The sequence below is a fragment of the Oncorhynchus gorbuscha genome, linkage group LG05, assembly GCF_021184085.1.
Source record: "Oncorhynchus gorbuscha isolate QuinsamMale2020 ecotype Even-year linkage group LG05, OgorEven_v1.0, whole genome shotgun sequence".
NCBI lineage: Eukaryota > Metazoa > Chordata > Actinopteri > Salmoniformes > Salmonidae > Oncorhynchus > Oncorhynchus gorbuscha.
The window spans coordinates 22,972,099-22,984,538 of NC_060177.1; the positions used below are offsets into that span (position 1 = coordinate 22,972,099).

The 12,440-nt window shown below is 42.4% G+C and overlaps 1 non-coding gene and 1 pseudogene across 1 annotated transcript; both read right to left on the bottom strand.

The window, feature by feature from the left end:
* Positions 1-1,940: 1,940 nt before the first annotated feature.
* On the bottom strand, positions 1,941-5,004 carry LOC124034845 (annotated as a pseudogene).
* A 7,043-nt stretch (positions 5,005-12,047) lies between these two features.
* Positions 12,048-12,120, bottom strand: trnav-cac. The gene has a single exon. It is a non-coding gene; the product is annotated as a tRNA-Val (tRNA).
* Between the last annotated feature and the right edge of the window lie 320 nt (positions 12,121-12,440).

The window sequence follows — 12,440 nt, forward strand, 5'->3', positions numbered from 1 at the left end:
AACCAGGAGGTGGACATGAAGCTAGGGTTAGGGTTGTGGTTGAGAGTTTGGGCTGAACCAGGATGTGGACATGAAGTTAGGGTTGTGGTTGAGAGTTTGGGCTGAACCAGGCTGTGGTCATGAAGCTAGGGTTAGGGTTGTGGTTGAGAGTTAGGGCTGAACCAGGATGTGGGCATGAAGCTAGGGTTAGGGTTGTGGTTGAGAGTTAGGGCTGAACCAGGATGTGGACATGAAGCTAGGGTTAGGGTTGAGAGTAAGGGCTGAACCAGGATGTGGACATGGAGTTAGTGTTGTGGTTGAGAGTTAGGGCTGAACCAGGATGTGGGCATGAAGTTAGGGTTAGGGTTGAACCAGTACATGGACATGAAGCTAGGGTTAGGGTTGAACCAGGACATGGACATGAAGCTAGGGTTAGGGTTTAACCAGGACGTGGACATGAAGCTAGGGGTTAGGGTTGTGGTTGAGAGTTAGGGCTGAACCAGGATGTGGACATGAAGTTAGGGTTAGGGTTAAGAGTAAGGGCTGAACCAGGATGTGGACATGAAGCTAGGGTTAGGGTTGTGGTTGAGAGTTAGGGCTGAACCAGGATGTAGACATGAAGCTAGGGTTAGGGTTAGGGTTGAGAGTTAGGGCTGAACCAGGACGTGGTCATGAAGCTAGGGTTAGGGTTGAGAGTAAGGACTGAACCAGGATGTGGACATGAAGTTAGGGTTGTGGTTGAGAGTTTGGGCTGAACCAGGAGATGGACATGAAGCTAGGGTTAGGGTTGTGGTTGAGAGTTTGGGCTGAACCAGGATGTGGACATGAAGTTAGGGTTGTGGTTGAGAGTTTGGGCTGAACCAGGATGTGGTCATGAAGCTAGGGTTAGGGTTGTGGTTGAGAGTTAGGGCTGAACCAGGATGTGGGCATGAAGCTAGGGTTAGGGTTGAGAGTAAGGGCTGAACCAGGATGTGGACATGGAGTTAGTGTTGTGGTTGAGAGTTAGGGCTGAACCAGGATGTAGACATGAAGCTAGGGTTAGGGTTAGGGTTGAGAGTTAGGGCTGAACCAGGATGTGGACACGAAGTTAGGGTTAGGGTTGAGAGTTAGGGCTAAACCAGGATGTGGTCATGAAGCTAGGGTTAGGGTTCAGAGTTAGGGCTGAACCAGGATGTGGACATGAAGCTAGGGTCAGGGTTGTGGATGCGAGTTTGGGCTGAACCCAAATTTAACGACTAACTCTCATCTAAGCCAAAGATGTTTTATTGTCATGTGTGTTTTTGTAACTGAGACCAAGTACCCTACTACATTTCTATTCACTCTCAGATACACCCAACACAAACCATTCATCATAGAGCATTTGAGGGAATTGTACTTTTCCATGTTGCTATATGAATATATTTTATGCATATCTGTCATACTGCTACATTGTTGCTTTTTGCTATAAATCTTCTCTATAATTACCATATAATTAAATATCATGTATTCTATTCTGTGTTTGTGTGTGTAACCCACCACCAGTGAGGTCTTGTCCTTCTCGTAGTTGGCCAGTTGTTTCTGCAGCTCGGTCACCTCTTCCTTGGCCCTCTGCAGGGGCTCCGTCAGGCGCTTGTTTTGCAGCAGCACCTCTGCCATGTCCTTCTCCAGACGCTCCTCCTTCCTCTTCATCTCCTACATTTGTTCCTGACAGACACACAGGCCATGTAAACAACTGGTTACTAGCTTGTATTGGATTGATGTGTTTGCCCTCCAGGGCTCCAAACCCTGGCCACTGTCAGTCCTGCACTACACACAGTGAACCATTCTGCTAAAGATCAGGACCTATCAATAATCATACACCTCTCTGTTATTGTCTTGTAATACACAAGTGAGTTGTGAGTTGATGAAGCCTAGGTTAGGTTTGATGATACCGTACGTTGAGGAATTTCTAATACTCAGTTAGTGGATTGATCCTTGGTTATTGTTATTGAGTAGAACAAAAACCTTGGTTATTAGCTGATATTGTTGTGGTATTGCTAGCCTTGAGTGAGTTGATGAGGGACAGGTTATTAAAGGTGTTGTCGTTGTAGTAGTTCTTGATGTCGCTGAAAGCCGTCTCGTGGTTCTTCATCAGCGTGTTGATCTGGCTGTTCTTCCTCTCCTCGATCTCGTGGATCTCGGTCTTCCTCCTAAGGTCCTGCTCCTGACGCAGCATCTGCATCTTCTTATCATACTTGGCCTCAATTTCTACTCAGCAGGTCAGTCAAATGGCAATAGAGACAGATGGCTATGTTTCATATTTTGGGTATATGTACGAATGTGAGTACAGTTTAATGGCAACACAGGCACAGCTATAATCACCTCGCACTTGTCTCTCAAAGTCATTTCTCGTATGAGACCTGTTTCAACCAGAGGTCTGGCCGAAGGACATGAGCTCAGTCAGGCTTTGAGGGTGCGCATGCCCTTGCCCGTGAGAGGTAGCTGCGTTCCATTGCATTTCTAAAGACAAATGAATTCTCCGGTTGAAACATTATTGAAGATGTATGATAAAAACATCCTAAAGATTGATTCTATATATCGTTTGACACGTTTCTACGAACTGCAACGGAACGCGTCGTGAATTTGGATTTGTGAACTAAACATGTGAACAAAAAGGAGGTATTTGGACATAAATCATGGACTTTATCGAACAAAACAAACATTTATTGTGGAACTGGGATTCCTGGGAGTGCATTCTGATGAAGATCATGAAAGGTAAGTGAATATTTATAATGCTATTTCTGACTTCTGTTGACTCCACAACATGGCAGGTATCTGTATGACTTGTTTTTGTGTCTGAGCGCCGTACTCAGATTATTGCATGGTGTGCTTTATCCGTAAAGTTTTTCTGAAATCTGACAGAGGTTGCATTAAGGAGAAGTATATCTCTAATTCCATGTATAACACTTGTGTATTTTATCAATGTTTATTATGAGTACTTCTGTAAATTGATGTGGCTCTCTGCAAAATCACTGGATGTTTTGGAAGCAAAACATTAACTGAACATGACGCGCCAATGTAAACTGAGATTTTTGGATATAAATATGAACTTTATCGAACAAAACATAGATGTATTGTGTAATTTGTAAGTCGCTCTGGATAAGGGCGTCTGCTAAATGACTTAAATGTAAATGTAAATGTAACATGAAGTCCTATGAGTGTCATTTGATGAAGATTCATTTTATCTCTATTTTTGCTTTTTGTGACTCCTCTCTTTGGCTGGAAAAATGTCTGTGTTTTTCTGTGACTTGGTCCTGACCTAACATAATCGTTTGGTGTGCTTTCGTCATAAAGCCTTTTTGAAATCGTACACTTTGGTGGGATTAACAACAAGTTTATCTTTAAAATTGTGTAAAATACTTGTATGTTTGAGGAATTCTAATTATGAGATTTCTGTTGTTTGAATTTGGCGCCCTGCACTCACTGGCTGTTGTCATATATAGCCGTAAGAAGTTTTAATGTCCACTTTGAGGGTGTGCATGCCCTTGCAGAGCTCGTTCTCCAGCTCTTCGTGCTCTTTCTGCATCAGCTTGTTAGAGACCACGCCCTCTCCCTTCAGTTCTGAGATGCTGTTCTGGTGCTCATACAGCAGATGCTTCACTTTCTGCTTGTACACCTGAGGAACAGAACAGTAACAGGAAGGACCCTGGTAACTATTCTAATGTGGTTAAACACTGTTTGTGTGTCTGTTACTGTATGTGTGTGTAGGTGTGTGTGTACTGTACCTTGATCTCAACTTGGTGGCTCTCCTCAGCCTCTTTCATCTCCCGGTCTCTGTTCCTCAGGTCTGCCTTCCTCTTGTCCAGGTGTCTCTAGGTGATCTTCCAGAAGGTGTGGATCTTGTCCCTCTCCAGCTGGAAGTAGTTCCTCTCCTCCCTCTCCAGCTCCTCCTGCAGCCGCACAATGTGCTCCTCCAGCGGACACAGATCATCATCATGTAGATTCAGATAAATATATGCTATGCAGCATAACTCATGGATTATCAAGCAAATGGTTGATTTGATACACCCTATCTGCAGGACAGAACAGCCTCTGGCAAGACAAACAATAGCTGGTGGACGATATCTAAGGAAGTCTTAAGGTTTTGCTCACCTGAGGTAGAGTATCTCATGATAAGCTGTAGACCACACTACCTACCTAGAGATTTCATCTGTATTTTTCGTAGCTGTCTACATACCACCACAGACTGACGCTGGCACTAAAACCGCACTCATTCCGCAATAAGCAAACAGGAAAACACTCATCCAGAGGTGGCGCTCCTAGTGGCCGGGGACTTTAATGCAGGGAAACTTAAATTAGTTTTACCTCATTTCTATCAGCATGTTAACTGTGCAACCAGACGGAAAGAAATTCTAAACCACCTTTACTCCACACACAGCGACGCGTACAAAGCTCTCCATCGCCCTCCATTTGGCAAATCTGACCATAACCCTATCCTCCTGATTCCTGCTTACAAGCAAAAATTAAAGCAGGAAGCACCAATGGCTCGGGCTATAAAAAAGTGGTCAGATGAAGCAGATGCTAAACTACAGGACTGTTTTGCTATCACAAACTGGAATATGTTCCGGGATTCTTCCGATGGCATTGAGGAGTACACCACATCAGTCACTGGCTTTATCAATATGTACATTGAGGACGTCGTCCCCCTGTGACTGTACGTACATACCCCAATCAGAAGCCATGGATTACAGGCAACATTCGCACTGAGCTAAAGCGTAGAGCTGCTGCTTTCAAGGAGCGGGACTCTAACCCAGAAACTTACAAGAAATCCTGCTATGCCCTTTGACAAACCATCAAACAGGCAAAGCTTCAATACAGGACTAAGATCGAATCTTTCTACACCGGCTCCAACGCTCGTCGGATGTGGCAGGACTTGCAAACTATTACAGACTACAAAGGGAAGCACAGCCGAGAGCTACCAAGTGACACGAGCCTACCAGACGAGCTAAATAACTTTTATACTCGCTTCGAGGCAAGTAACACTGAAACATGCGTGAGAGCAAACATGTTGGTATTACAGACTCAGACAGGGAGAGGTTGAAAATGTCAGTGAAGACACTTGATAATTGGTCAGCGCATGCTCTTAGTACACATCCTAGTAATCCCTCTGGCTCCGCAGCCGATGTGAGTAAGACCTTTAAACACGTCAACATTCACAAGGCCGCAGGGCCAGATGAATTACCAGGACGTGTACTGCGAGCATGCGCTGGCCAACTGGCAAGTGTCTTCACTGACATTTTCAATCTCTCCCTGTCTGAGTCTGTAATACCAACATGTTTCAAACAGACCACCATAGTCCCTGTACCCAAGAACACTATGATAATCTGCCTAAATGACTACTGACCTGTAGCCATGAAATGCTTTGAAAGGGTGGTCATGGCTCACATCAACACCATTATCCCAGAAACCCTAGACCCCCTCCAATTTGCATACCGCACCAACAGATGCACAGATGACACAATCTCTATTGCACGCCACACTGCCCTTTCCCACCTGGACAAAAGGAACACCTATGTGAGAATGCTATTCATTGATTACAACTCAGCGTTCAACTCAGCGTATGTAGAGGTGTATGTAGAGGTGCATGAAATAACACCTGCCTGCTCCTTCGACATCTCCTCCATGGAAAGGCCATCTACTACTGTGGGCGTCTTCCCTTTGGCAGACTTGGCTGCGACCTTCTTTTTGGTGGCTGTAATGCAACGAAATCTAAAAATGTTACTTCTAACTACCGAGCTGGCTAAAATGTAGTGGATTAAAGTCCTAGCTAGCTAAGATTACATCGATTCGCTCAAGGTCAATAACGTTAACAGTAACGTTAGTTCAAAAATGAAACACCCACATTGTACACCTAAGTAAAGATAGTTTCAAGTTGGATATTCACGCTTTGAAACCTCAATAGCTTTCAAACCACTTGAGCCACAGACTCCAAATTAGTGTCATGATGTTGGAATAATTGCGCACAACATTGCACAGGTCTTATTTTCATGATTTGGACAGTAATTCGCTTTCCAGAGCTAATGAACATGTGGAAATGTGAGCAGCATTTTGTATTCCAAGTTGAATTAGTTAGGGAGCGTAAACAAAGTACAAACTTTTTTTACATTCAAATGTCAATAGCTCCTTGGTCATGTGACCCAATGACTTCAAACAAGGTTCCGTATGTCCACTGACTACGCGTGTATATTGCACACCCTTTAGTTTGTCCATTTCCATCTCACATGGTTTTACATTAATTTTTCAAAATGTAGAATTTCAATAGCTCTTTGGTCATGTGACCTGGTGACTTCAAACAAGGTTCAGAATGTCCATTCAGTGGGCCTACATATTGCACACCCTTTAGTTTGTCAATTTCCATCTCACATGGTTTTACATGAATTTTTCCAAATGTAGAATTTCAATAGCTCCTTGGTCATGTGACCTACTGCCCTCAAACAAGGTTCAGAATGTCCACTGACTATACCTTCATATCACACACTCTGATGTTTGTCTACTTTCATATCATGCTATTAGACTTAAATCTGTAAGCTGTGCAGACCTTCATTTTACATGGTTGTTAAAAAAATAAAAATAAAGTCAACCAATGTTTCATCCTCGCAATAACTATCAGTCACATGGACACTGAAAAGATCCGCAAATGGCTGTATGTGGAATGGATCAAGGATAGGAGAGGTGTTCAGAGGTGTGTAAAGGAAGGCGCACAGGTAGGCCTCATGAAAAACAATGTTTCATATGCTCTTTTTAATCACAGTAATAGGCAGTGATTTGTCAGTCACAGTGAGCTTGATAATGTGAAAGAATCCTTTTCATAGCATCACTTTCATATACTGTACATTATGAGAAATCATTCTATGTTGAGTATTAGAATGCAGTTTACATAACCTGATAATGACTTGATATTTGAGTGCATTCACAACAAGCCACCTGCAGACAACTTACAAAATGCAGTATTGTATTTGAGGGTTCGTTTTTCTGATGAAAATAGTTATTTGATGCATGGCCTACTATTTCTAACTGGGAAAATAAATTCCTACATCTTTTGTGAGTAAAATCCTTTTTCCAAAATTGATTTAGGTACATTTTTGTGAAGAGGTATGAGGGTTGTGATATGGGTCATTTAATAGTAAAATCATTTAAGGGATCAACACATTTCTATATTGCTTCCCCAGTATCTGCAAGAACCATCAGGCCAAGTGTTTTTGGTTGACCCTGCAGGACAGAAAGAGGAGGAGGAATTGGAACACGCTGCATTCAAATTCAGGTCTTAGTTATTCCATTGTACTGGATCTTATACATATTAGCATTTTACATACATTCATAAGTGTAATACTTTGTTATGACGTACTGTGATAAACTCTCTTGGCTGCTGGCTCTGTCACTTTCAGACATGTGCAGAGCAGACTTGAACCACAGGGGTTCTCTGTAAAGAGAGATTAATCCAAAAGGCACAGACACACCCCTTGACTTTCAATTGGCACCGTTGACCTGTATGTATTCTCTCCTGATTGGTTCTGTGGTGCTCTGTGGTGCTCTGTGGTGCTCTGTGGTGCACAGTCTGGCAGTCTGACTAAAGTGCCAGAGGTATGAGGAGAGACATCCTCCTTTGTATTTATGGGAACAAATATTTCCTAACACTTTGGATCATATTCTTGGACAGTTAGAAGACACAATGTGTCAATGCAACAAAATAAAATACAAATACTAATTACTGTCCATGAGTAACCTCAACCTTGTGGGTGTTTGGGCCAATAAAGTGCCAACTCAATTCTACCAGTGACGAGTCTCTCATGCCCCTATGAACAGGGAACCAGGGGAATAGTTTTTCATCTAAACCAGCCCTTTTTTACTGGAGTACACACGCCCCTAATTGCGGCTCTTTTCTTGACACAAAGTAGCAGTTTACCAGATAAGAAGATCAAGAAGTAGATTGTTGTAAGGGTGTATTACATCCTGTGCTGCCCCATTGTCACATCCATTCTGGATTCTGAGTGGTAAAATCATAGCTGAAAAATGCCTTTATGTATGTGTATACATTTTCCGCCAAGACAGAACTGCCAAAGAGGGTGCAATCTACTGCAGAGACAGCCTGCAGAGTTCTGTCATGCTATTCAGGTCTGTGCCCAAACCGTTTGAGCTTCTACTTTTAAAAATCCACCTTTCCAGAAATAAGTCTCTCACTGTTGCCGCTTGTTACAGACCCCCCTCAGCCCCCAGCTGCGACCTGGACACCATATGTGAAATAATTGCCCCCCATTTATCTTCAGAGTTTGTAATGTTAGGTGACCTAAACTGGGATATGCTTAACACCCCGGCTGTCCTCCAATCTAAGCTAGATGCCCTCAATCTCACTCAAATGATCATGAAACCTAACAGGTACAACCCTAAATCTGTAAACTCGGGCACCCCCATAGATATCATCCTGACCAACCTGCCCTCTAAATACACCTTCTGCTTTCTTCAACCAGGATCTCAGCGACCACTGCCTCATTGCCTGTGTCAGTAATGGGTCCGCGGTCAAACAACCTCCACTCATCACAGTCAAACGCTCCCTAAAACACTTCAGCGAGCAGGCCTTTCTAATTTACCTGGCCGGGGTATCCTGGAAAGATATTGACCTCATTCCGTCAGTAGAGGATGCCTGGTTATTCTTTAAAAGTGCTTTCCTCACCATCTTAAATAAGCATGCCCAATTCAAAAAATGTAGAACTAGGAAAAGATATAGCCCTTGGTTAACTCCAGACCTGACTGCCCTTGACCAGCATAAAAACATCCTGTGACGTACTGCATTAGCATCGAATAGCCCCCGTGATATGCAACTTTTCAGGGAAGTTAGGTACCAATATACACAGTCAGTTAGGAATGCTAAGGCTAGCTTTATCAAACAGAAATTTACATCCTGTAGCACAAACTCCAAAAAGTTCTGGGACATTGTAAAGTCCATGGAGAACAAGAGCACCTCCCCCAGCTGCCCACTGCACTGAGGCTAGGAAACACTGTCACCACCGATAAATCTACGATTATCGAGAATTTCAATAAGCATTTTTCTAAGGCTGGGCTTGCTTTCCACCTGGCTACCCCTACCCCGGGTCAACAGCTCTGCACCCCCGACAGCAACTTGCCAAAGCCTCCCACATTTCTCCTTCACCCAAATCCAGATAGCTGATGTTCTGAAAGAACTGCAAAATCTGGACCCCTACAAATCAGCTGGGCTAGACAATCTGGACCCTCTCTTTCTAAAATTATCCACCGTAATTGTTGCAAGCCCTATTACTAGCCTGTTCAACCTCTCTTTCGTATCGTCTGAGATCCCCAAAGATTGGAAAGCTGCCGCGGTCATCCCCCTCTTCAAAGGGAGAGACACTCTAGACCCAAACTGTTACATACCTATATCTATCCTACCCTGCCTTTCTAAAGTCTTCGAAAGCAAAGTCAACAAACAGATCACGGACCATTTTGAATCCCACCGTACCTTCTCCGCTATGCAATCTGGTTTCTGAGCTGGTCATGGATGCACCTCAGCCACGCTCAAGGTCCTAAACAATATCATAATCGCCATCGACAAAAGACAATACTGTACAGCCGTATCCATCGACCTGGCCAATGCTTTCGACTCTGTCAATCACCACATTCTTATTGGCAGACTCAACAGCCTTGGATTCTCAAATGACTGTCTCGCCTGGTTCACCAACTACTTCTCAGCTGGAGTTCAGTGTGTCAAATGGGATGGCCTGTTGTCCAGACCTCTGCCAGTCTCTATGGGGGTGCCACAGGGTTCAATTCTCGGGCCGACTCTTTTCTCTGTATACATCAATGATGTCGCTCTTGCGGCTGGTGATTCTCTGATCCACCTCTATGCAAACGACACCATTCTGTATACTTCTGGCCCTTCTTTGGACACTGTGTTAACTAACCTCCAGACGAGCTTCAAAGCCATACAACTCTCTTTCCGTGGCCTCCAACTGTTCTTAAATGCAAGAAAACGTAATGCATGCTCTTCAACCGATCGCTTCCCGCATCTGCCCACCTGCCTAGCATCACTCCTCTGGACGGTTCTGACTTAGAAAAATGTATGTAAAAAATGTATTACTAGCCACTTTAAACAATGCCACTTAATATAATGTTTACATCCCCCACATTACTCATCTCATATGTATATACTGTACTCGATACCATCTACTGCATGTTGTCTATGCCGTTCTGTACCATCACTAATTCATATATTTTTATGTACATATTCTTCATCCCTTTACACTTGTGTGTATAAGGTAGTTGTTGTGAAATTGTTAGGTTAGATTACTACGCTCGCATTAACATCTGTAACCATGTGACAAATAACATTTTATTTAATAGCATGACTCTCGTACTTTGCCCTTTTCCTTTATGGTTGATATTAATGAAGAAAGGAGATATTATCTGTCTCTCTCCTATTGTGTACCACTGTTAAATACTGTGGAAAAATAAATAAAAAACAGGGAAAATAAGTACTTAGAACTACCAATTATAGAAAGATAAATATTAAAGAAAATGCTAAACACAACACTGGACTGAACTCCCTAATTGTCAAACTAATAATAATGTACAACAATATAGAAGATACATGACTAGAGGTTATGCAATATGGGTGTATATCCACTGCATGCTTCTTCAATGTGTAATTGACATGACCAAGGAGCTATTGCAAATTTAAAACTATGAAAAATGTACGTTACACCGCGTTATTTTACAGTACACAAACAAGAGTGTGCAATATAGAAGGGTAGTCAGCGGACATTAGGTCACATAACCAAGGAGCTATCGAAATTCTAAATTTTGAAAAATTAATGTAAAACCATGTGAGATAAAAATGGACAAACTAAAGGGTGTGCAATGTGTAGGCCCACTGAGTGGACATTCTGAACCTTGTTTGAAGTCACTAGGTCACATGGCCAAGGAGCTTTTGAAATTCTACATTTTGAAAAATTCATGTAAAACCATGTGAGATTTAAAAACAAAAATGGACAAACTGAAGGGTGTGCAATGTGCATCTATGCCACGGGTTAGCTACAACCAGTTTTGAAAGTGTTAGGAGTAATGCTTAAAGAGCTATTGAAATTTGAAAAAAGAATGTAAAACCATGTGAGATAAAAATGGGCAAACTAAAGGGTGTGCAATGTGTAGGCCCACTGAGTGGACATTCTGAACCTTGTTTGAAGTCACTAGGTCACATGGCCAAGGAGCTTTTGAAATTCTACATTTTGAAAAATTCATGTAAAACCATGTGAGATTTAAAAACAAAAATGGACAAACTAAAGGGTGTGCAATGTGCATCTATGCCACGGGTTAGCTACAACCAGTTTTGAAAGTGTTAGGAGTAATGCTTAAAGAGCTATTGAAATTTGAAAAATGTGATTTGTCACTATGTTGACGGTCCCTAACTGCTGTTGTGGACGTAAGGAGAACTACAGGCGAATATCCAATCTGAAACTGTCTTTACCTCGGTACATTGTACCTATGTTTTTCCTGCCTTTCTTTGTTTGCTGAAATACATTATTTTTCAAAAAAACGTAAATCAAATACAACAGCAGACTGGTCTCGGCTCCACTCAGTGGTGAAGTTAATCCTAAACTTCCTTTACCATTGAGTGGAGTTTAGTCCGTTTACGTTAGCTATCTACAATGCATATTGCATGTATTCATGGAGCTAGATTAACATTACAGTACTAGTAACGTTAACTGTAGTGAGTCTAACTGTAACGCTTTATTATATTGTTGAAAATAGAATACACGTACTTACTATTCGGATATATTGCTACCACGCACAGATATATCTGATTTCTGAAAAGGGACTATCTTTGAAAAAATAAACATCTAGCACGCTGCCTAGCTAAACATATTCATCTGCAATCGCTCGAACGACAGCAAAGTATCGTCAGTAACGTTGATTACTATATCGCGAGACTGGCCTTTTGTAATATCTATCAAGATTGCTTTTAGATGATCATTTAATGTAACGTTGGACGAATAAATTAAACCATTGAATTGTATACCAATGTCCATTAGAGCTAAAAAATATGTTTCCGCCCGGTTTCGAACCGGGGACCTTTCGCGTGTGAGGCGAACGTGATAACCACTACACTACGGAAACAGTTACTTGAAAAATAGCTTCATTCTGCTTTCATGGTTCCTCCTGTCGTCTCTCATATCTAATGTGTTTTGAGAAAGAGGCGTGGAGGGAAAATGTGAGATCCACCCATGGACTGACTGGTTCATCAGAAATCTGCACATAATGACGAGGTGCTCATGTCTCCGCCCTGACAATGCGATTCGTCGTCTCGACAGGCGTTAAGTGTAGATCTGCTTAAATCCATACCCCATTGAAACGCATTGGGATTATTTTATACAGATTTTTGTCGAGAGATAGCTAACCCTCTCGCTTCGCCTCTTTCTCTGAAGGTATTATATGGG